This window comes from Pongo abelii, chromosome 18, assembly GCF_028885655.2.
Source record: "Pongo abelii isolate AG06213 chromosome 18, NHGRI_mPonAbe1-v2.0_pri, whole genome shotgun sequence".
NCBI lineage: Eukaryota > Metazoa > Chordata > Mammalia > Primates > Hominidae > Pongo > Pongo abelii.
In genome coordinates this window covers 35,427,395-35,451,257 of record NC_072003.2, presented here as the reverse complement: position 1 = coordinate 35,451,257, position 23,863 = coordinate 35,427,395, and the positions used below count along the sequence as shown (strand labels likewise).

Genomic DNA, 23,863 nt, shown 5'->3' with positions numbered 1-23,863 from the left:
TCAGGAACCAATCAGGCCCAGAGTCCCTTCCACGCGCCCCCGCCTCCATTGTGATGTGGGAGCCTAGGCACGTGGCTCACTAGGCCCCGCCCTGCTGGCAGCCCTGCCCCCACCTTTCATTCATTGCTGGCTGCTGGGAGCTTTCGGAATTGTCCACTGTGAGGAAGATCTTATGGTTTCAACAAAGGAAGAGGCTTATGTAAAAGAAAACCAGGCCAGGCGCGGTGGTTCACATCTGTAATCCTAACACTTTGGGAGGCCGAGGCAGGGGGTCACGAGATTAGGAGATTGAGACCATCCTGGCTAACATGGTGAAACCCCGTCCCTACTAAAAATACGAAAAAAAAACAAAATAGCTGGGTATGGTAGCATGCACATGTAGTTCCAGCTACTGAGGATCTGAGGCAGGAGAATCACCTGAACCCGGAATGCGGAGGTTGCAGTGAGCCGAGATTGCTCCACTGCACTCCAGCCTGGGTGACAGAGCAAGACTATGTCTCAAAAAAAAGAGAATAGAAAAGAAGAGAAGAGAGGGGAGGGGAGGGGAAAGGAGGAGAGGAGAGGAAAGAAAACCACCACATAATAAGATTTTAAATGTGATCCTAATTGCTTTTATTTATTTTTTTTTTTAGATGGAGTGTCACTCTTGTTTCCCAGGGTGGAGTGCAATGGCACAATCTCAGCTCACCATAACCTCCACCTCCTGGATTCAAGTGATTCTCCTGCCTCAGCCTCCCAAAGTGCTGGGATTACAGGTGTGAGCCACCATGCCCAGCCTGCGATTTTTTTTTTTTAAGAGACAGGGCCTCACTTTGTCACCTGGGCTGGAGTACAGTGGTGCAATCATAGTTCACTGCAGCCTTTAACTCCTGGTTTCAAGCAATCTTCCTACTTCTACCTTCTGAGTAGCTGGAACCACAGATGTGTGCCACCATGCCTTCCCAATTTCTAAAATTTTTTAGAGATGCGGTCTTGCTATGTTGCTCTAGCTGGTCTCAAACTCCTAGCCCCAAGCGATCTTCCCACCTCAGCCTCCCAAAGTGCTGGGATTACAGGCAGGAGCCACCACAGCCAGCCTAAAATAAATTTTTAAGAAGCAGCTTACAACTTCCATTAACGCATGGAAAGTAAACATTGGAAATATGGCTGCCCAGAAATCCGCAAATGTGATAATGGCTAAAGGCTATTCTGTCTAGCAAATTTGAGGCTAAGAAATTTTGTGGGATTGCAACCACTGTGATAGTGCATGAGAGGATCATTTGCCTCATAAGATATGTTTAAAATCAAGAGGTTCATAATCAGTAGCTTAAAAACAAGTCAAACTCAGATTTCTTGTACCCCATGTAATTCTGGAGAATAAATGGTTCTGGAGCAGGCTAGCAAATTTGAGGCTAAGAAATTTTGTGGGATTTCAGCCACTGTGATAATGCATTAAAGGATCATTTGCCTCATAAGATATGTTTAAAATCAAGAGGTTCATAATCAGTAGCTTAAAAACAAGTCAAACTCAGATTTCTTGTACCCCATGTAATTCTGGAGAATAAATGGTTCTGGAGCAGGCTAGCAAATTTGAGGCTAAGAAATTTTGTGGGATTTCAGCCACTGTGATAATGCATTAAAGGATCATTTGCCTCATAAAAGATGTTTAAAAATCAAGAGGTTCATAAAAAATAGCTTAAAAAGAAACTCATATTTCTTGTACCCCATGCAATTCTGCAGAATAAATGGTTCTGGAGCTGGGGCAATGGGTGGGGTAAAGTAATAAACAACTCTTCTTTATGCTTATTTTGGAAGTCCCACCATCTACAGCACTTAACACAGGATCAGACAAAAAGTTCCCAGCACATATTTAGATTCACTGGTTGATGGCCATCATCAAAATGGCTGCTCTTGTCCACAATCTTGTTCAGCCAGATTCCAAATCTTAATCTGAACAAGAAAATTCCTACTGGAATCTGAGTATCCATGAACATATTTACTGGTGACTGGTAAAAATAATAAATCTTATAACATTCAAAGCAATTTAAAATGTAAATATTTTTAATCTTTGTCAGTTGGAAAGGCAGAAAACTTTAAAATTATACTCCCTAAAGCAGCATTTTCCATAACAGCGAAAAGATGGGAACAACCCAAATATCTATCAATGGATAAATAGAGGAATAAATAAATTGTTGTATGTACATAAGTGGAATAGTACTAGGCCATAAAAAGAAAGTACTCATGCCTGGCTATGGAATCAATGTAGATTGCTACAACTTGGAAGAACCTCCAATATATTATGCTAACTGAAAGAAGCCAGGCACAGAGGGGTACATATTGCATAATTCCATTTTTATGCTATATCAAGAATAGGCAAATCCATACAGATAGAAAGCAGATCAGGCCCCTATTCACTTATTGGTCTCCACTGTTCCAAAAGACTCCCAGAGGCTCCTCTGGGGCTTCCATCATCCTGCGACCTGTAGGTACTAGGAGATCTGTTGGGAGACCATTCAGATACTGCAGAAGCTGGGAAATTGACTAGTGGCCTTTGAGGATGTGGCTGTAACTTCACCCTGGAGGGGTTGGCTTTGCTGGATCCTTCCCAAAAGGGTCTCTATAGGGAATGTGATGTGGGAAACTTTTAGAAACATAGCTTCTATAGGAAACAAATGAGAAAACCAGACCACTAAGGATCAGTGCAAAAATTCTTGAAGAAATCAAAGAAGTCATATGGTAGCAAGACTGTGTGAAAGTAAAGAAGGTAGTCAGCATGGAGAAATGTTCAGCCAGATTCCAAATCTTAATCTGAACAAGAAAATTCCTACTGGAGTAAAGCTGTTGTGAGAATCAGGAGATTGGAGAGATCAACAGGTAAAATAGGAGGATTTTATTGAGTGCACTCAGACCTAGGGGATTAATATCAAGGGATTGGGCCTAGAACAAAGACAGGACTTGAATTTTATACACACTTCTAAAAGGGGGTTGGCTAGTTTGAAGCAAGCTTACAGTGGTGTGAAGTGTAGTGGAGCAAAAGCGAGTGTACAGAAGCAGAACAAAGGCAGTTAATGAAGCTATGACAGGTTCATAACTCAGAATTACATGTGACTCTTGCTATGCGGCCTAGATGGCTGTTATCTAGGTTTGCTCAAGTCCCTTGCATGAGCTTATCTTATAACCTTCGCTATAGTGCCTAGATGGCTGCAATCCAGGCCTGCTCAGGCATGTCTTATGACCTTCACTGTGCTGCTTAGATGAAAAACAGAATACTTGGAGTTAGCAGTTACAGAAAACAGGAATCTATAAACTCATAAATTTTCTCATACTATAGGGGAAAGGAAAATAAAAACAATTTGTTTTTCTTCTCCTTATATTGAGGGAGTGCTGGGAGACTCTCCAGAGCACATTTCTTGGAGCCCTGGCTTCTTAGATAATGTTATTGAGACTTTGCCTGGGTCTGGAGTTTGCCTGTTACTGCTTTTAGGATGAGTCAACCTAATACAGAAGCTTGTTTTTTTTTTCAAGCTTGTTTTTCTCTTTTTATTTCTCTTTTTATTTTTATATTTCTCTTTTATTTTTCTTTCTTATTTTCTTTTTCTTTTTATTTTCTTATTTTGTTTTCTTCTTTTTAATTTCCTGCCTCAAAGCCATGTAAAAGCAGTGTGCGTAGAAACACCTTCACCTGCCATTCTTCCCTTTGGAGTCATAGCATACCTAATTCTGGACAAAAATCAGAGTGTGACGAATGCAGAGAGAAGACATATACATGTAAACAATGTGGAAAAGCCTTCATTTCTCACCAGTGTCCAAGGACACATGGTAACACACACTGGAAGTTGATATTATAAATGTACAGTATGTGGGAAAGCCTTTGATTTTCCCAATTCATTGCAAATCCGTGAAAGAACTCACACTGAAGAGAAACCCTATACATGAAATCAATGTGGAAAGCCTTCAGTTTTTCCAGGTCCTGTCAAATACATGAAAGAATTCACAGTAGCAAAAGACTGTGAATATAGGGAATGTAGGAAAAGATCCATTTTTCCTTTGTCTCTTAAAATACATGAAAAGATTCACACTGGAGAAAAATTCTATAAATGTAAGAAATGTGGTAAAGCTTTCAGATATTTCAGTTCTCTTTATAACTGTGAACTATAGCAAACCCCTATCAATATAAGGAATGTGTTAAGGCTTTGCTCATTCCAGACACCTTCATAATCATAATTAAACTCATACTAGGGAGAAACTCTATGAATGTAATTAATGAGATAAAACCTTCAGATACTTCAGCTCCCTCCATTACCATAAAAGAATTCATACTGGTGTGAAGCCATACAAATATAAGAAATGTGGTAAGGGCTTCACTCATTCCAGTCACCTGCATAACCATGAAACAACTCATACTGGAGAGAAACTCTATGAATGTAGGAATATAGGGAAGATTTGTTTTTCCATGTTCTCTTAGAAGACATTAAAGTATTCACACTGGCTAAACACCCTATGTGTGTAAGAAATGTGGTGAAGTATTCACTCTTACTTGTTCCCTTTAACTACACGGAAGAACTCATACTGGTGGGGTGTGGTGACTCACACCTGTAATCCCAGGACTTTGGGAGGCCAAGGTGTGTGGATCATCTAAGGTTAGGAGTTTGAGAGCAGCCTGGCCAACATGGCAAAAGCCTGTCTCTACTAAAAAAATACAAGAATTAGCCGGGCATGGTAGCATGCACCTGTAGTCCCAGCTACTCAGGAAGCTGAGGCAGGAGAATTGCTTGAAACTGGGAGGCGGCAGTTGCAGTGAGCCAAGATCACGCCATTGCATTCCAGCCTGGGTAACAGAGCGAGACTCCATCTCAGAAAAAAAAGAAAAAAGAAAAAAAGAAAAGAAAAGAAAAGAAAGAAAAGAGAACTCATACTGTCAAGAAACCTTATAAAAGTAAGAAATATAATCAAGCTCTTATCCTTAGATGTTTAGTTCCAGGAACCAACTCTCATACAGCCTTTCTCAGTTAAGTTTCTATCACTTATAACTGAAGGAATTCTGGCAATGGACTGTAACACAACTATCAAAAGAATAAGGTGGATTTGTATGTACAGATATATTTTTCTGCAATGTATTAAGGGAAAATAGCAACAGCAATTTTCAGAGTGTTGTTACATTATGCCTGTTTTGTTGTTTTTAAAAAAATGTATATTTTTCTATTAAATAGTGAGGAAAAAGAGGAGAATGTTCACTTCAACACATATAAGACTTTAAAACACACATATATATATTTAATCACAGAATAAAACAAAATGTTATAAAATTAAATGCTATGCATAAATTTTGCATCAAAGCCCAATTATCAAAATTTATTTCAATTTAATTTCCATAGAAGCCTGTGGAATGTACTTCCCAGAAAGGAATAAGAGTAAAAACAGCAAACTGAATTACAAAGAAACATGAATGACACAGTTCTTATGAGCTCATCAGTGTTTTATTGAACTTTATTCAATCTCCCTCTGAAAAGCAAAATCCAGAAAATGGTTATTTCACCATCCTTCTATAACTCCACAAAAGTGAAGTATATACACTTGAGATCAAATGATCTCTGGGCAGTTTTTAAAAATATATTCATGTTAGTATCTATGGTGCAACAAGAAACTGAGGAAGAGAAATACATCTAAAGAAGCTGAAATAAAATAAAATCAAGGTATAGAATTTTGCTACCTGCCATAAATTCAAGGTCACACTAAGTGTGGACCATAAGGACAGGACACACAATTAGTCAATACAGAAGTTTCTCCTTTTTCCACATCAGTGTTTTAATCTCAAATATCAAATCCATACCCCTCCAGGGCACTCCCTAAATTCCCTATGCTATACCACTGGAGATGTTTAACTCTCCATAATTGAGGCAAAATGTACTGCATATAACTTAAATAAGAACAAAGTAGGCCTACTCATTATAACGAATTATGTGAGTAAAAATTAATATAAGCTTAGATTTAAACTAAAATAGAAATGAAATCTGAAAAACTCTATGTTATAAAAAGGAGCAAGGAAGGTATTAATGTTACAAACTTATCTACAAAACCTAAACCAAGATAAAGTAGAAATTCAATTGAAAAACCAATGTGATTTGGGAGGCTGAGGTGGGTGGACCCACTTGAGGTCAGTAACACGCCTGTAATCCCAGCACTTTGGGAGGCCAAGGTGGGTGGATCACTTGAGGTCAGGAGTTTGAGACCAACCTGGCCAACATGGTGAAACCCCGTCTCTATTAAAAATACAAAAATTAGCCAGGCATGGTGGCAGGCGCCTGTAATCCCAGCTACTTGGGAGGCTGAGGCATGAAATCACTTGAACCCAGGAGACTCAGGTTGCAATGAGCTGAGATCATGCCACTGCACTCCAGCCTGGGTGACAAAGCAAAGCTCCATCTCAAAAACAAACTAAAATAAAATTAAATTAAAATAAATACAAAAATAATTAGCTGAGCATGGTGGAATGAACCTGTAATCCTAGCTACTCAGGAGGCTGAGGCAGGAAAATTGCTTGAACTCAGGAGGCGGAGGTTGCAGTGAGCTGAGATAGCACTACTGCACTCCAGCCTGGGTGACAGAGCAAGACTCCATCTCAAAAAAAAAAAAGTGATTTTTTTTTAAGTTGAATAAGTGGTATTTATCTTAAGGCATCCCATCTGAGGCAAAAATTTTAAAAAAGAATAGAATGTTTTAATATCAACATTTGGCTGAAACTGATGCAGAAATGAACATTACTTTTTAAACCTCTTTGCGATAAGGTTTTTAAAAAGTAAAAATACCTTTCAATGATCAAATAATAAATTTAACACAAATCCTACATTTAGTAGCATCCAAAAAATAAGAATTATTTTTCACTCAAATTTAAGAAACAAATATAACCACACTTCATGGGAAAAAATGTAGTACTCTTTCTAAAGCATAAAAACAGATACCAAAATACCATGTGTTCTTCAATGGATCACATATGCGACACCGACACTATGGGCCATCGTGGGTTTGAAAAGATATAACAGGATTCAATTTTGTTATTTCATCAGTATAATCTTAATAATTAGGCATATTAATGTCACACACAGTTTTTAAAATACGAATATTTTTAAAAGCTGTGTTTTACAATATGATACCAAGAACACACAGCAGATACAGGTTGTACAGTTAATCATTTTGACTATGTCAGTATTATAATCAGAATACTGTAACGGTAAGAGAAAAATACTTTCTTTTGAGACAGGGTCTCGCTCTGTCGCCCAGGCTGGAATGTGGTGGTGCAATCACACCTCACTGCAGCCTCAATCTCCTGGGCTCAAGGATCCTCCAGCCTCAGCCTCCTGAGTAGCTGGAACTACATGCATGCACCACCACACCCAGCTATTTTTTTTTTAAATTTATTTTTAGTAGAGACAGGGTCTCACTATGTTGCCCAAGCTAGTCTCAAACTCCTGGGCTAAAGTGATCCTCCTGCCTCAGCATCCCAAAGTGCTGCGATTACAAGTGTGAGCCCCTGCTTGGCCTGAAAAATACGTTGTTTTTAATCATTCACATTCAGCAATAGTGAAAATACTCTATTTACAACATTGGCTCTGAATAACACATTTCATTTCTGCTTCAAACCTCCTGTGCTGTCTATCGCTGTTTTGATGACTGCATAGCTCAACAGAAAAATGCATCCCATTGACAGTCTCAATAATAAGTCTGATTAGGCAGATACATTCCCAATCATAAAAGCTTTTATTTTAAGACAAGTATTATGCAAATACAGCATGGAAATCAGACTCACTGTAATTGGGATGAAAAGGCAACTCTAAGAAGAACGCTATGCATATGACACCTATTGCATTTTTATGCACTAGTCTTACATTCCCTTCCTTTCTTCCTCGTCTTTGAAGTGCTAAAGGTAATTACACTAAAAAGTTACTACCAGGCTTAATATGAGAGAACCATGTGTATAAGAAAGCAAGACTTTCAGATAAGCAATCTCCAAATATTTTCTATTTTATATGTGTTTATGATCTTTCTTATAAAGGGGAGTGTTTTACGTGCAACATCTGCAAATGGAAATAAATCTACCTTTCACTCAAGCCCAAGTAATCAAATATAAAATACAGATATTACAGCAACTACAATGGCAACAGTTATTCTTATGGCAGCATGTGCAAAATCCAGTATTTTGCTATCTACTTACATCCCTGTGGTCAGAAAAGAAATGTGCCAAAACTATCTTTCCCACTCCACTTGAACTGGTTCCCCACAATCCCAACAAACATCTCCTGTGACATTAAGTTGTCATCAGCTTGCGTGACCCCAGTTCACTCAACCTGTTCTTCTTCATCTGGCCTTTTTGTGTGGAGGCAGCAATTAGTTCATTTATAATTTTCCCTCGACTTGCTCAGAAGGGTCAGTTCTTACATAAAGCTCCATTTTACCAGTTGCACACTGAATCAGCTCTTCTAGATCCACTCTTTCAGCCACATCTGGCTCTCCACCTGTCTGAATTTTAAGTGCTTTATTTTCTGGAGAAACAAACAAATAATAACAAAGTTAAATATACAAGCTAACCCAACTAAAACATATCTTTCTACATAGTCTGTTAGAGCTTTCAAGTTTTTTTTGGCAAACGATTTCTGCTGTCCTCTAACTGGATTTTACAAATTGTTTGCCATAAGATTCTCAATGAGCAGCTGCCTTGCTTTCTATGCCAAGGTTCCCTGACCCTCATTCAGGATCACCAATTTTGAACTCTTCCTTTACCCTTTTCATCCCAGAATTACTTTTACTTAACAGACATTTCCTGGATAGTTACTATCTGCTAAGCACTGCGTTAGGAGGTAGGATGCACAGACTGATAAGATAGTGCCACTTTTCTAAATGAAGTCCCAGTCTAGCAGCTAATTCTAGATAGGCCCCATGATCCCCACCCCCTGGTATTACTTTCATGGCTATTAAATGGCAGAAGAATTTTGCATTGTAATTTTACAATGTAATTAAGATTGCTAATCAGTTATCTCCAGCTGGTTGCAAAACAGGAAGTCAGAGAAATTCAGGGCATGAAAGATTTTCCTTGAGGGATGTTCTCTGTTGCTGAGATAGGGATGCCATGAGGCAAGAACCTAAGAGCAGCCTCTAGGAGCTGAGTGCCAGCCCCAGCAAACAGCCAGCAGCCAGCAAGAAAATGGAGACTTCAGACCCATGAGCTAAAGGAATGAATTCTGCCAGTGAATGACATGAATGCATTTGGAGGCAGATTCTGCTGCCAGAGCTTTCAGATCAGTCCTGCCCAGCTGACACCTTGATTTCACTTTTGTGAGACTTGTGAAGAAATAAAGAACTTGCAGAGATGTAACTGGAGCGCATCTTGAAGAATGACAAGGACTACCCTTTAACTCCTCTTTCAACCTGAAAAAGCTGATGAAATAAATAAACTGCTTTAAACTTTCCTCACCTACATCAATGCTTAATCCTTCTCTATGACGAGACTTAATAGTGATCTACATCATAGCTTGAAGTTCACAAATTTCCACTGAGTTAGCTCCCCTTTGCTGCCAAGAAAGGCAGGTGACAGGAATGCATTTACTTCTACCAGTAAAAACAGAGATAAACTCCACTATCCCCTCCAGGAAATGCAGCCTTCAACCTGGCACATTCATGTCACTGCCTCCAGCCTTAATAAATGCCAGGAGGAGCCACCTTTGCTGTCACGTACCCACTGTTGCTGTCACACACCCACCATAGCATCACACACCCACAATTGCTGTCACACAGCCCCTGTTGATATCACACATCCACCCTCATTGAAAGCTAAGTATGATAAGAAGGGAACTGTGCAGAAACCACAACATCAAGACTTTGAATGACATTTGAACTAGTTGACCTTGAAAGTTCCTTTCACATTCTATAATGTTATGGCTTTATCAACCTTCTCTCTCTCCATGCCCATGCATATCCCAACAACCTTTTTGAAGGAAGAGAGGAAGACTCAGATCCTTAATCAGCATTTAATGCAGAAATAAATTATGTCTGGTTTTATATTAAAAATTACTAAATATAACATACTTTCAGTTCCATCTTAAGCATTTTCTTGCAGGTCAGAGAAGACTGTAGGTTTCACCAAGACAGCACCATAACCTTCATTATTATGTATTATATTATTCACCATGGATATCTTGGGAATGTCACAATGTTCATCTAAGAAGTCCTGTGACAACGAAAAAAAATGTTTTAGGAACTGTCATATTCAACATTTCCTGCTTTAAAAATCTTCTTTATTCACGCTATTCTAAAAATAAAGGGGAAAAGCTATGCTTAGTTCTATGTTGTAGCACAGTCTGAGCCCTTAGTGACACAGATTTCCTCTGTCATTTCTGCAGATCTATAGGTAACAAAGCATTATTACAAGAGATTCCAATCACTGACTACTGATATTATCGAAATGTGTACACTGACTCCCAGGGTAGATTTCTATACCGGCACCCTGTGAGTCACAGTTTGAGAAAATGACAATCAGTTTTTAAAAGGCAAGACTATAAGAGTTTATTATAATTACTTCTTAGCCTTTAACACAGTACAAATGTACAGCACAAAGATAAAGTATTTTACAGATAAGTTTTATCAGCCATTTTTAATCATTTCCATTTGTTCCATTTCTAGCAAGTTGTTGACAATTTATCACTTTCAAAACCACACACACACACATACTTGCCTACGTGCCAGCAGTTAATTCTTGTTCTACTCTTTTTCATTCTAGATAAATGTTTTCTGATTCTGCCAAAAAAAGGTCATTTAACAATTTTGTCGAAAGATGCACTTATTCAAAATGACCATTCTCTCAGATACTCAATTAGTTGGAGAAAAGTATTTGAATTTAGTAAAATACTGTAATTTGAGGATAGAAACAAGACCCACATTTTCCAAAATGTGCCAGTTTTAAAATACCCCACCCAACTTAAAAATCATTTGTATGAGTTAAACAATGGCTTTCCCTGCCACACACGTTAACGTTAGCAGCCAGTACAAATGTCATTCAAACAGAGTAACCAGAAGGATCAAACATGACACTATTCTCTCACACCTCATGGCACCAAAAAACATAAGAGTAATAAGAATTTCTTTCCTAATGCTATGCAAGGCACTCTGGAAAACAAAAATAATTCACCCAAACCTCTATAGTTATTTCAGCAACCATTTGGGAATAATTTAATACACAACAGCATCGATGAAGAAGAGTTGCTATAACCATTGATGACACATCTACTGCATGTATGTTCAGTTAATTTTCTAGCAGCACTAGTATTCTATGAGAAAACATTTATGATTACTTAACCCTGTACATATGCCTGAACCCTATGTATACACCAATCTAACTCTCTGTAGAGAGGATTTTAAAAATGTGCTAATTGAGCCTTCTTCTAAGAGATTGTCAGTTTGGGGTTATGTGCAAAAAAAGGTTTAGGGGTGATTACATTAAAAATATCTACAGCAAGATAGTAAAAATTAAATATCAAACTATCAAGAATCACATAAAATTTGTAAAGGAGAACAATTAAAACCAGCAGTCATGTAGCAAATGAAAGTCATATTCAAAATATGTTATGAAAATGTACAGATAATTTGTCAATTAAAAAGTAACTGAGGAGCCTGCCACTTCTGGGATAATGGAGTAGATGTCCCTATTCCTCCTGCTAGGTACGACCAAAAACTGTGGGCATTATATATAAAACAAGCATAAGACTGAAAAGTGGAGAGAAGAAGGCAGACCAGCTAGGGACCTCAGGACCCAAGAAACAACACCAACACAGTGGTTAAGTTCCTTTCTTCTTTTTGCTTCATAATCCCTAGACTTGGAGCTGAAGAAGCCAGCAATCCAGTACACCAACAGACATACACCCAAAAAAAAGCTGCTCTAATGAAAGGACTAAGCAACTTAGAAAGACAGAAAACTTGTAGATAATAATAGCTCTATTCCAGGTAAATACCACAGAATAAAACAGCAGCCCAAATCTCACCCATGCCAGCAAAGGTCAAGAGAAAAACCTAAACTTTCACTCCCTCAAGGATGTAACCAGGTACCACACCTTGACTGGGGCAGTACCAGAGAAGATCAAGCAAGGAGCCAGGACTTTCATCCCCACCAACCACAGTTACAAGGCCTTCTCTGCAGTGTCAGTGAAAACTACATGAGGATCCTGGACTTGTATCCCAACCTGGCAGTGCCCAGACAACCACTCTCTCCCTACTGGGGCAGTGTCAGAGCAGGCCTACTGGAGATTCCAGACTTTCACCATTGCCCAGTGGTAACAAGACCATTGCCATATATCACAGTGCCAGTGGACACCATGTAGGAAGCTACACCTCCCACCCCTACATAGCAGTAATGAGGAGCTCCTCCACCCAACTTGGGTATTAATGGAGACCAAGGGGGAACCATGACTTCTACCTCCACCAGTAACAAGATGATGCCCATCTACCCCCAACCCTGTCCCTTCTTGTAGTAGTATCAGAGAAGCCAAGTTAAAACAGAAGATCCAGATTCTCACAACATAATACAAAAATATCCAACTTTCATTTGAAAATCCCTTGTCATACCAAGAATCAGGAAAATGTCAAAATGAATAAGACAATCAACAGATGCCAAAACCAAGATTTCAGAGATGATAGAATTAACTGGTAGTGATTTTAAAGCAGCCATGATAAAAATGCTTCAATAAGGAATTATGAATGCACATAAAACCAATGAAAAATGAAAGTCTCAGCAAAGAAGTAGATGATATAAAGAACCCAATGGAAATTTTAGAACTGAAAAATACAATAACTAAAATAGAAACTCAGTGGATGTGCTCAACAGCAGAATGAAAACAACAGAGGAAAGAATCAGTGAACTGGAAGATAGAACAATAAAATTTACCCAATAGCAGAGAAAACATACTGAAAAAGAAAAGTAAACAGAGCTCCAAAGGTCTGCTGGAATATAATAAAAGATCCAATATTCATGTCATCAGAGTCCTGGAAAGAGAAGAGAAAGAGGGTGAGGCTAAAAACATACCTGAAGAAATAATGACTAAAAGCTCGCAAATTTGGCAGGATTTGGATAACAAGGTTCAAGAAGCTGAGCAGACCCCAAACAGGATAAATTCAAGGAAATCCATGCCAAAATACTTCATAATTAAACTAGCGTAGCTAAAAACAAAAATTTGAAAGCATCAATGAACATTTTATGCCTTACCTATAGGAGAGAAAATGTGATTGACAGCATCAGAAACCATGGATGCCAGATGAAAGAGACAAAGTATTGTTCAAGGGCTAAAAGAAAAAAATTGTCAACCAGTGAAAATATTCTTCAGGAATGAAGAGGAAATCAAGATATTCTAAGAAGAAGGGAAAATAAGAAAATTTGTCACCAGCAGACCTATCTTCATAGAATGACTAAAGGAAGTTATCTAAACAAAAAAGAAATGATAAAAGAGACGATCTTGGAACATCAGAAAGAAAAAAAAACACATTAAACAAAGATATAGGTAAATACAATAAGCTTTCCTTCTCTTGAGTGTTCTAAATTATGTTTGACATTTGAATCAAAAATCATAAAATTTTCTAATATGGTTCTAGATGTATGTATGTAAAGGAAAAGTTTGAGACAATTATAAAAAGGAGATGGTAAAGAATAATAAAGGGAGGCAAGGTTTCTACACTTTACTTGAACTGGTGACACCAGTAAACTGTGATGTTATGCACATATAACATACAACTTACAGCAACCACTAAAAAAGCTATACAGAGAGATATTCTCAGAAACAAATGAAATTCTGAAAAATGTTTGGGTATCCATAGGATGGCAGAAAAAAAGCAAATCAAGAAATGAAAAGCAGAACAAACAGAAAACATAAAAGACTTAACATCAATAATTAAATGTGAGTGATCTAAATACAATTAAAAGACAAAGATTGCCAAATTGGGTTTAAAACATGACTCAACTATATGCTGTCTACAACTCAGTTCAAACAGAATATAGGCAAGTTGAAATTAATAGAAAAAGGCATATCATGCAAACAATAATCAAAGGAAAGCAGGTGTGGCTATATTAATATCAGATAAAGTAGACTTTGGAGCAAAAAAAATTACCAGAGACAGACATAAAGTGATCATAAACATGCTGACTCACCAAAAAGACATAGCAATCCTGAATGAGCATATACCAAATAATAGAACTGCAAAATATGTGAAGCAAAAGCTAATAGTACTGAAAAGGCAAACAAACAAATTCAGTTATAATTAGAGATTTCAACACCTCTCTCTCAACAATTGACAGAAGAAAAAAATCAGAAAGAATACAAAAGAACTCAACACCACCAACCAATTTGATCTAGTTGACATTGTACAGAGTATACCACGCAATGACAGCAGACAGAATGTAAGAATGACTCACTTTCTTTTCATTTGATCACAGAATATGTATCAAGATAGACCATATCTTGAGCCATAAAAGAAACCTCTAGACATTTAAAATAATTAAAATCATATAGCGTGTTTTTTGACCACAATGGAATGAGACTGGAAATCAACAACAGAAAGATAATTGTAAAACTCCAAATATTTGGAAACTAAACAACACACTTCTAAATTCTGCATGAATCAAAGCATAAAAATAAAAAATATCAAAATTTACAAAACAGCTAGAGCAATGCTGAGAGACAAGTTTCTGGCATTAAATGCTTACATTAGAAAAGAGAAAAAGTCTCAAATCAATAATCTGATCTCTCAGGTGGAAAACCCAAAGCAAGTAAAATAAACCAAAAAGAAGCAGAAGGGATGAAATCATAAAAAGAACATAAAAACGTAAAAATTAAAATTAAATTTAAAAAAAGAACTAAAATAAATGAAATTGAAAACAAAACAATTATCAAAAAGAAAAAAAAACACAGAACAATGAAACAAATAATTGGTTCTTAAAAAAGAGAAGACACAAACTACCAATATCAAGTATGAAACAGGGATCTTTTCTATACACCCTGAAGATATCAGAAGAATAAGGAAATACTACAAACAATTCTATAAATATAAATCTGACAACTTAGAAGTAGTAGTCCAATACCACAAAAAGCACAAACTACCAAAATATACTCAATATGAAATAGGTCATTTGAATACCCTTTTAACTATTAATGAAATTGAATTCATAATTTAAAAATCCCAAAAGAGAAACCTCCAGGCCCAGATGATTGCATTGGAGAAAGCCATCAAACATCTAAAGAATGAACAGCAATTCTACACAATCTCATCTACAAAATAGAAGAGAACACTTCAGTATTCATTTTATGAAGCTATTATTATCGCTAAAACCAGACAAAGACAGTGGTACAGAAAACCAAAACTAGAGTCCAATATTCATGAATATAGATGCAAAATTTCCTTAAAAAGATTAGCAAATATAATTCAGCAATATATAAAAAGAATTATATACCATGACCAAGTGGGGTTTATGCCACAGAGGCAAGGCTGGCTCAAAATTTGAAAATCAACCAACGTAACCCACCATTTTCTGTTTTCCAGTAAGAAAAATCATGTGATCATATCAATCTATCCAGAAAAAAACATTAAAAGTCAGCCTATTCTTGAGAAAGGAACTCAGAAAAAAAGTAGTCAACATCCACTTATGATAAAAATTGTCAAAAAAAAAAAAAAAGAAAAAGAAATAGAGCAGAAATTCTTCAACTTGATAAAGAATATCTAAAAAGCTGGTCAACCTTATTCTTTTTGATGGAATACTAAATATATTCTCCCTAATATCAAAACCAAGGTAAGGATGTCTGCATTCATAGTGCTGGAAATTCTAGCCAGTGCAATAAGGCAAGGGGGGAAAAAGGCATAAAGATTAGAAAAGAAAAAAGAGAACCTGCCCTTATTTGCAGATAACAATACTCTCTATATAGAAAATCCCAAGGAATCTACAAAAACATTCCTATAAGTACGGTTTAACAAAGTCATAGGATATAGGATAAACATATAAAAATAAATTATATTTCTATATACTAGCAATGAACATATGGACATTGAAATGAAAAATATCACAATCACTCAAAAAAGTGAAATAATTAGGTACAAATCTAACAAAATACATAGAACATTTGTATGCTGAAGAGTACATGATGTTGATGAAAGAAAACAAAGATTTGGCTGGGTGTGGTGGCTCACGCTTATAATCCCATCACTTTGGGAGACTGAAGCAGGAGGACTGCTTGAGCCTAGGAGTTGAACAGCCTGGGCAACATGGCAAGACCCCATCTCTACAAAAAATAAAGTAAAAAATATTAGCTCAGTGTAGTGGCATGCACCTGTGGTCCCAGCTACTTGAGAGGCAGAGGTGGGAAGATGGCTTGAGCCCAGGAGACTGAAGCTATGCCATGAGCCATGTTCATGCCACTGCACTCCAGCCTGGGTGACAGAACGAGACCCTATCTCAAAAAAAAAAAAAAAAATCAGAGATTTTAAATAAATGGAGAACTACATTGTGTTCAAAGATTGGAAGGTGTTAATCCTTCCCAAATTGACATATGAGTTTATTAAAGTTCTTATCAAAATCTCAGCATGATCTTTTGTGGATATAGACAAAATTATTTTAACATTTGTATTGAAAAGCAAAGGAACTAGAGTCGCTGAAACAATTTTGAAAAAAAAAAAAAGTAGGAGAAATCACTCTACCTGATTTTAAGACTTAATGTATAGCTACAGGTATTGGTGGAGGGATGGCTACACAGATTAGTGAAACAGAATAGGAAAAGAAATGAACCGTGACCTAAACCTCACACCTCATACCAAAATTAACTAGAAAATGGATCACAACCTTATGTAAAATATAAAGCTATAAAAATTTTTTAAAAATAGGAGAAAATCAGGATCTATGGCTAGGCAAAGAGTTCTTATCACCAAAACCTCAACTCATAAAAGGAAAAACTGATACACTGGACTTCATCAAAAGTAAATACTTTGCTCCATAAAAACCCATATGAAGAAGGTGAAAAGACAAGCTACAGAGTGGCAAAAAATGTCTCCAAACCACATACCTGACAATGGACTAGTATCTAGAATATACAGAGAACTCTCAAACCTCTACAGTAAAGAAGAACAAACAATCCAATTACAAAATGGCGCAAAAGTCACAGATATTTCACTAAAGAGGATATAAGGGTGGCAAATAAGCATATGAGAAAATGCTTGACATCATTAACAGCTAGAGAAATGACAATTAAAACCACAATGAGATATCACTACACACTTAATCAGAATGGCTAAAACAAAAAATAGTCAAAACACCAAATGCTCTCGAGGACATGGAGAAACTGGACCACTCAAACATTGCTAGTGGGAATGTAAAATAGTACAACTACTCTGAAAAACATTTTAGCGGTTTCTTAAAAAAAAAATTAAACATGCAACTACTATATGACCTACATTTGCATCCGTGGGCATTTACCCCTTAAAAAATGAAAAATGTGTTCACACAAAAACCTGTACCCGAATGTTTACGGCAGCTTTACTGACAATAGGCAAAAACTGGAGACAATCTAGACATCCTTGCACAAGTGACTAAACAAACTGTGGAACAACCACACATTGGACTATTCCTCCACAGTAAAAAGGAGCAAGCTGTTGGTACATACAACAACCTAGGTGAAGCTCCACAGAACCGCACTAAGAGAAAAGCCAATCCCAAAGAGCGACATACTGTGTGATTCCATTTCTCCATTTTTGAAATGATGAAATAAGTAGAAATGAAAAACAGCTTAAGGTGTGCCTGCAGTTAAGGAAGAGGTTGGTGGGAGAGGCAGGTGAGTTTGGCTCTAGGACGGCAGCATGAGGGGTCCCTGTGGTGATGGGAATATTCTTCCACTTGACTGGATCGATGTCAGTATTCTGGTTGTGATGTTGCATGACAGTTTCACAAGATGTTACCATCAGGGGACACTGGTGAAGGGCATAATGCAGGATCTCTCCCTGTTATTTCTTACAACACTGTGTGAATCTACAATTCCAAAGTTATAATTTTAAGGACCTAAACCTCTCTCAAAGCTACATAAAGTAATTGTGAGATTTATTACATTTCTTCTATCATTTGAAAATGCTACATGAGGAGACCCTTGCACAGTTGAGTTTGACTGACTTGGTAGGGATGACTGTCTGAAGAGAGTGGGACTATGCACATACATCTTGGTCCCATATTTCATATATTCATTTACAACTTCCCCAAGAGGACAAGAGCTTCTACCTTGGCACTATATAAATCCAAGTTCTTCATTAGAAACTCCGCTGATGTCCGCGCTGTTACTCCGGTCATCTCACACTGCAGCACACAGTCTTCCAGCGTAGTCTTACCACGGTGAACAACTGGGATGAAAATACACACTGACTGTTTTAAGAAGTAATGTGCCTTTTCCAATGTTAGAGATAGCCTGGCGCTGACATTAGCTATGGTCTAAATATTTCTCAACGGCTACCATTTAAATTTTCTTACCTAAATTACAAATTCATAAAATATAAAACAATGACTATTTTGAGTTATTTTCTACAATCTAAAAGCAACATTCTTTAAAAAGAATGACTTGACCTCAGATACAAAAGCACTTTCCATTACCAGAAAACAAAAAAAGTATCAGAGAGCAATTTTGCTGAGTATCTGGGAAGAAAAAGACCTTGATTCAAGAAAGGGGATACAAAGATTCCAGGAAACAAATCCCACATGAAGATAACTTCAGTCTAGTGCTACCTTGAATACACAAAACACAGACCACAACACTGGAAAGTTTTCAAAGAAAAAATTCACTACACAGAAAAGAAACTAATATTAAACAACAAGTTATCATGAATAGGCTATTTTTCACTTCAGGGTTAAGATTGCTAAGTCGTCACACTATGTACATAAAAAAATAATTTTTTAGGCCATATGCAGTGGCTCACACCTGTAATCCTAGCACTTTGAGAGGCCAAGGGGGGTGGATCACTCAAGGTCAGGAGTTCAAGACCAACCTGGCCAACATGGTGACACTCCGTCTCTACTAAAAAATACAAAAAATTCGCCGGGCGTGATGGCGGCACCTGTAATCCCAGCTACTCAGGAGGCTGAGGCAGGGGAATCACTTGAACCTGAAAGGCAGAACTTGCAGTGAGCCGAGATCACTCCACTGCACTCCAGCCTGGGCAACAGAGCGAGACCTCTGCTGCCTGGGTTCAAGTGATTCTCCTGCCTCAGCCTCCTGAGTAGCTGGGATTATAGGCACCTGCCATCATGCCCAGCTAATTTTTGTATTTTTTAGTAGAGACGGGGTTTCATCATGTTGGCCAGGCTGGTCTTGAACTCCTGACCTCAGGTGATCTACATGCCTAGGCTTCCCAAAGTGCTGGGATTACAAGCGTAAGCCACTGCGCCCAGCCTAAATGAATAAATTTATTATTATTTTTTTTGAGACACAGCCTCCCTCTGTTGCCTGGGCTGGAGTGCAGTGGTGCGATCTCAGCTCACTGCAACCTCTGCTTCCTGGGTTCAAGGGGATTCTCCTGCCTCAGCCTCCTGAGTAGATGGGATCACAGGCATGTACCACTACACTTGGCTAATTTTTGTATTTTTAGTAGAGACAGGGTTCCACCGTGTTCACCAGGCTGGTCTCAAACTCCTGACCTCAGGCGATCCACCCTCCTCGGCCTCTCAAAGTGCTGGGATTGCAGGCATGAGCCACCACACCCAGCCTCATAAATAAATAATCAGCCTTCCATACACATGCATATCCCAGAGATATTGCAGGTTGAGTTCCAAACCACCACAATAAAGGAAATATCACAATTAAAGTGAGTCACACAATTTTTTTGGTTTCCCAGTGCATACAAAAGTTATGTTTATGGGAGTCTGAGGAGAGTGGATGGCTTGAGGCCAGGAGTCTGAGACCAGCCTGGGCAACATGGCAAGATCTCATCTCTAAAAAATAACAAAAATTAGCGAGATGTGGTGGCACACACCTGTAGTCCCAGCTACTCGGTGGGGGCTGAGGCAGAATTGCTTGAGCCCAGGTGTTTGAGGCTACAGTGAGCTATGATCATGCTATTGCACTCTAGCCTAGATGACAGTGAGACTCTCTAAAAACAAAAAAATAAATAAAATTTGTTTATACTAATGAGCATATGAGTTTATACTAATGAGTACTATGTTTATAATGCATCTGTTAAGTGTACAAAAGCATTATGTTTTTTAACAATGTATACATCTTAATTTAAAATATTTTGCTAAAACATGCTAACAATCCTCTGAGCCTTCAGCAAGACAATTTTTTTTTGCTGGTGGAAGGTCACCTCAATGTTGATGGCTGCTTACTGATCAGAATGGTGTTTGCTGAAGGTTAAGGTGGCTGTGGCAATTTTAAAAAATAAGACAACAATGAAGTTTGCCACATTGATTGACTCTTCCTTTCATGAAAGGATTTCTCTGTAGCATGTGATCTTGTTTGATAGCACTTTACCCACAGTAGAAGGTTTTTCAAAATTGGAGTCGATCCCATCAAAATGTGCCTCTGCTTTACCAAGTTTACATAATATTCTAAATCATTTGTTGTCATCCAACCATGTTCACAGCATCCTCCCCAGGAGATTCCATCTCAAGAAACCACCTTCTTCGCTCATCCATAAGAAGCAACTCCTAATCTGTTCCAGTTTTGTTATAAGATTGTAGCAATTCAGTCACATCTTGAGGTTCTACTTGCTATCATCAGGCTCTAGTTCTCTTGCTATTTCCACCACATCTGCAGTTACTTCCTCCATTTGAGTCTTGAACCCCTCAATCATCCATGAGGGCTGGAACCAACTTCTCCAGAACCCCTGTTAATGTTGAGATTTTAACCTCCTCCCATGAATCATAAATGTTCTTAGTGACATCTAGAATGATGACTCCTTCCCAGAAAGTCTTCAATTGACTTTGCCGAGACCCATCACTATCAATAGCTCGTATAGCCTTATGAAGTGTATTTCTTAAACAGTAAGACTTGAAAGTTGAAATTACTTCTTCATCCGTGGGCTGCAGAATGAATGTTATTAGCAGGCATGAAAACAACATTAATCTCCCGACACACCTCCATCATAGCTCTCAGATGACCAGGTACATTGTCAATAAGCAATCATATTTTTAAAGGAATCTTTTTTTTCAGCAGTAAATCTCAATAATGGGCCTAAAATATTCAGTAAACCACGTTATAAACAGATGTGCTACCATTCAGGCTTTGTTGTTCCATTTCTAGGGCACAGGCAGAGCAGATCTGCCATAATTCTTAAGGGCTCTAGGATTTTCAGAATAGTAAATGAGCACTGGCTTCAACTTAAAGTCACCAGTTACATTCACTCCGAATGAGAGAGTCAGCCTGTCCTTTGAAGCTGTGAAGCCTAGCACTGACTTCTCTCTAGCTATGAAAAGTACACAGAATTCATAAAATATTTTTAATATGTGTGACACAATGACATCCAGGTTTTGTGAAATTCTCTGATATGGTAGATGAATAAGAGAATGCATTTCCCCTAGGGGCAGTCAGAGCTAATGACCCTATCAGTAAACATCTCTATATATGGGAATAACCAATCAGCCACATGCAGAAGGCATACTTTCTTTTTGTTGTTGTTGTTGTTGTTTTTGTTTTGTTTTTGAGACAGAGTTTCACTCTTGTTGCCCAGGCTGGAGTGCAATGGCGTGATATCCACTCACTGCAACCTCCACCTCCCAGGTTCAAGTGATTCTCCTGCCTCAGTCTCCCGAGCAGCTGGGATTACAGGCACCCACCACCATGCCCGGCTAACTTTTTGCATTTTCAGTAGAGATGGGGTTTCATCACGTTGGCCACGCTAGTCTCAAACTCCTGACTTCAGGTGATCCACTCACCTTGGCCTCCCAAAGTGCTGGGATTATAGCCGTGAGCCACTACGCCCAGCCAAAAGGCATACTTTCTAACTACTACATTTGGTACGCAATAGAAAATGAAAACACACAGACACACACAATCTCACACAGAAACATAAGGGAATCAGTTAAAATACTCAGACTGTCACTCTGTACAGATCACATAGCTCACAGAGCATGATACCACAGTCCTGGAATGTTTGTCACTAAGCCAAGACAAAGACCATCACACTAACAACAGAAGTCAGCCTCTTATTTCACACTGATTACGAAGAAGTACAGGAGTGTCAACTACAATGAAGAAAGTCAACAGAAGGAGATGAGACAGGACATCCTCAAGCAAATGTCTTTTTCCTCATAGCAGCCTAACAGCCTTATGCATCCAAGGATGGTTAAACTACTTTACCCAAACAATAATTAAGCAGCCAACTGTGCTAACCCTTCACTAAAATAAATTATCTAGTATCGGTCACTGATACCCCTACTCAGGCAACATGTTTTATCCATTTCACAAAGATTCCCTGTGGACTAATAATAAAGAGAGAACCTCATGTGACTATTCTTTATCAGAAAAAAAAGTTAAGAAAAAGGCAAAATGAATTTTTAAATCTTTCATCGAAAAACAAAAACTCACATTTTCAATGTGACAAATATAACTTATACTTGCAAATTTGGAAAAGTAAAATTAAATATAAGAATTGTATTTCTTATAAAGTTTATCAGAAAAAAATGAACATGGAATAATTATGGGCACTCAAGTAAAAGAAGACAGACTTTTTTGTAATTCTCAGATAGTCTTCAGAAGAAATTAGAGCAACTGAATTGTTACATGCTTCAGAGGTTGACAAACAATTATGTGTTTATATATAAAGTAAAAGCCCATGGATGCCATGAATCTTTTTTTTTTTTTTTTGAGACGGAGTCTCGCTCTGTTGCCCAGGCTGGAGTGCAGTGGCACAATCTCAGCTCACTGCAACATCTGCCTCCCAGGTTCAAGTGAATCTTTAATTCAGTTGCAATTCCTTCAAAACCGTCTAAGACCAGAAGGTGAATTAAACCATTTTAAGCACTTCAACATGTGATTTCACTAGGAGCTGATACAGGGTTATAGTAAGAGTAAACTCATACCAAGTACTGCTGGTCAGGGTCCTCAGAGCGCAGCAGATGAATGAAGGGCCCACAAGGCTCTACTCATCAGCAAATTCTTCTGGATCAGGGTCTTCTACAGGTTGATCTGGCTGATCTTGAATCAATGTGGATACCAAATTCATTATGGAATCCACCTGTAACATGCGAGGCACAAGAAACCCACTGAGGTGAAACCATTGGCATATAAAGCCACTGTCAAAAGTGTTTCCAGTTATAAAATTACAATACAGTATCAACAAGATATTCCTTTTTTTGGTTAGAAAGTCGATACCCATGTATGTCATCCACACATATACAGAAAAAAGTCTGGAAAGATATGCACAAAATGTTAATTAACAGTGGTTATTCTCTATTTGGTGGAATTATAAATGCTTTATAATTCTTTTGTTTTGTTTTGTTTTTTCTTTTATTATTATTATTATTATTATTATTATACTTTAGGCTCTATGGTACATGTGCGCAATGTGCAGGTAAGATACATATGTATACATGTGCCATGCTGGTGCGCTGCACCCACCAACTCGTCATCTAGCATTAGGTATATCCCCCAATGCTATCCTTCCCCCCTCCCCCCCAACCCACAACAGTCCCCGAAGTGTGATGTTCCCCTTCCTGTGTCCATGTGTTCTCATTGTTCAATTCCCACCTATGAGTGAGAATATGCGGTGTTTGGTTTTTTGTTCTTGTGATAGTTTACTGAGAATGATGATTTCCAATTTCATCCATGTCCCTACAAAGGACATGAACTCATCATTTTTTATGGCTGCATAGTATTCCATGGTGTATATGTGCCAC

General features: G+C 37.9%; 1 pseudogene; it reads right to left on the bottom strand.

The window, feature by feature from the left end:
- Positions 1-8,198: 8,198 nt before the first annotated feature.
- LOC134760400 (SHC SH2 domain-binding protein 1-like) lies at positions 8,199-23,343 on the bottom strand (annotated as a pseudogene).
- Between the last annotated feature and the right edge of the window lie 520 nt (positions 23,344-23,863).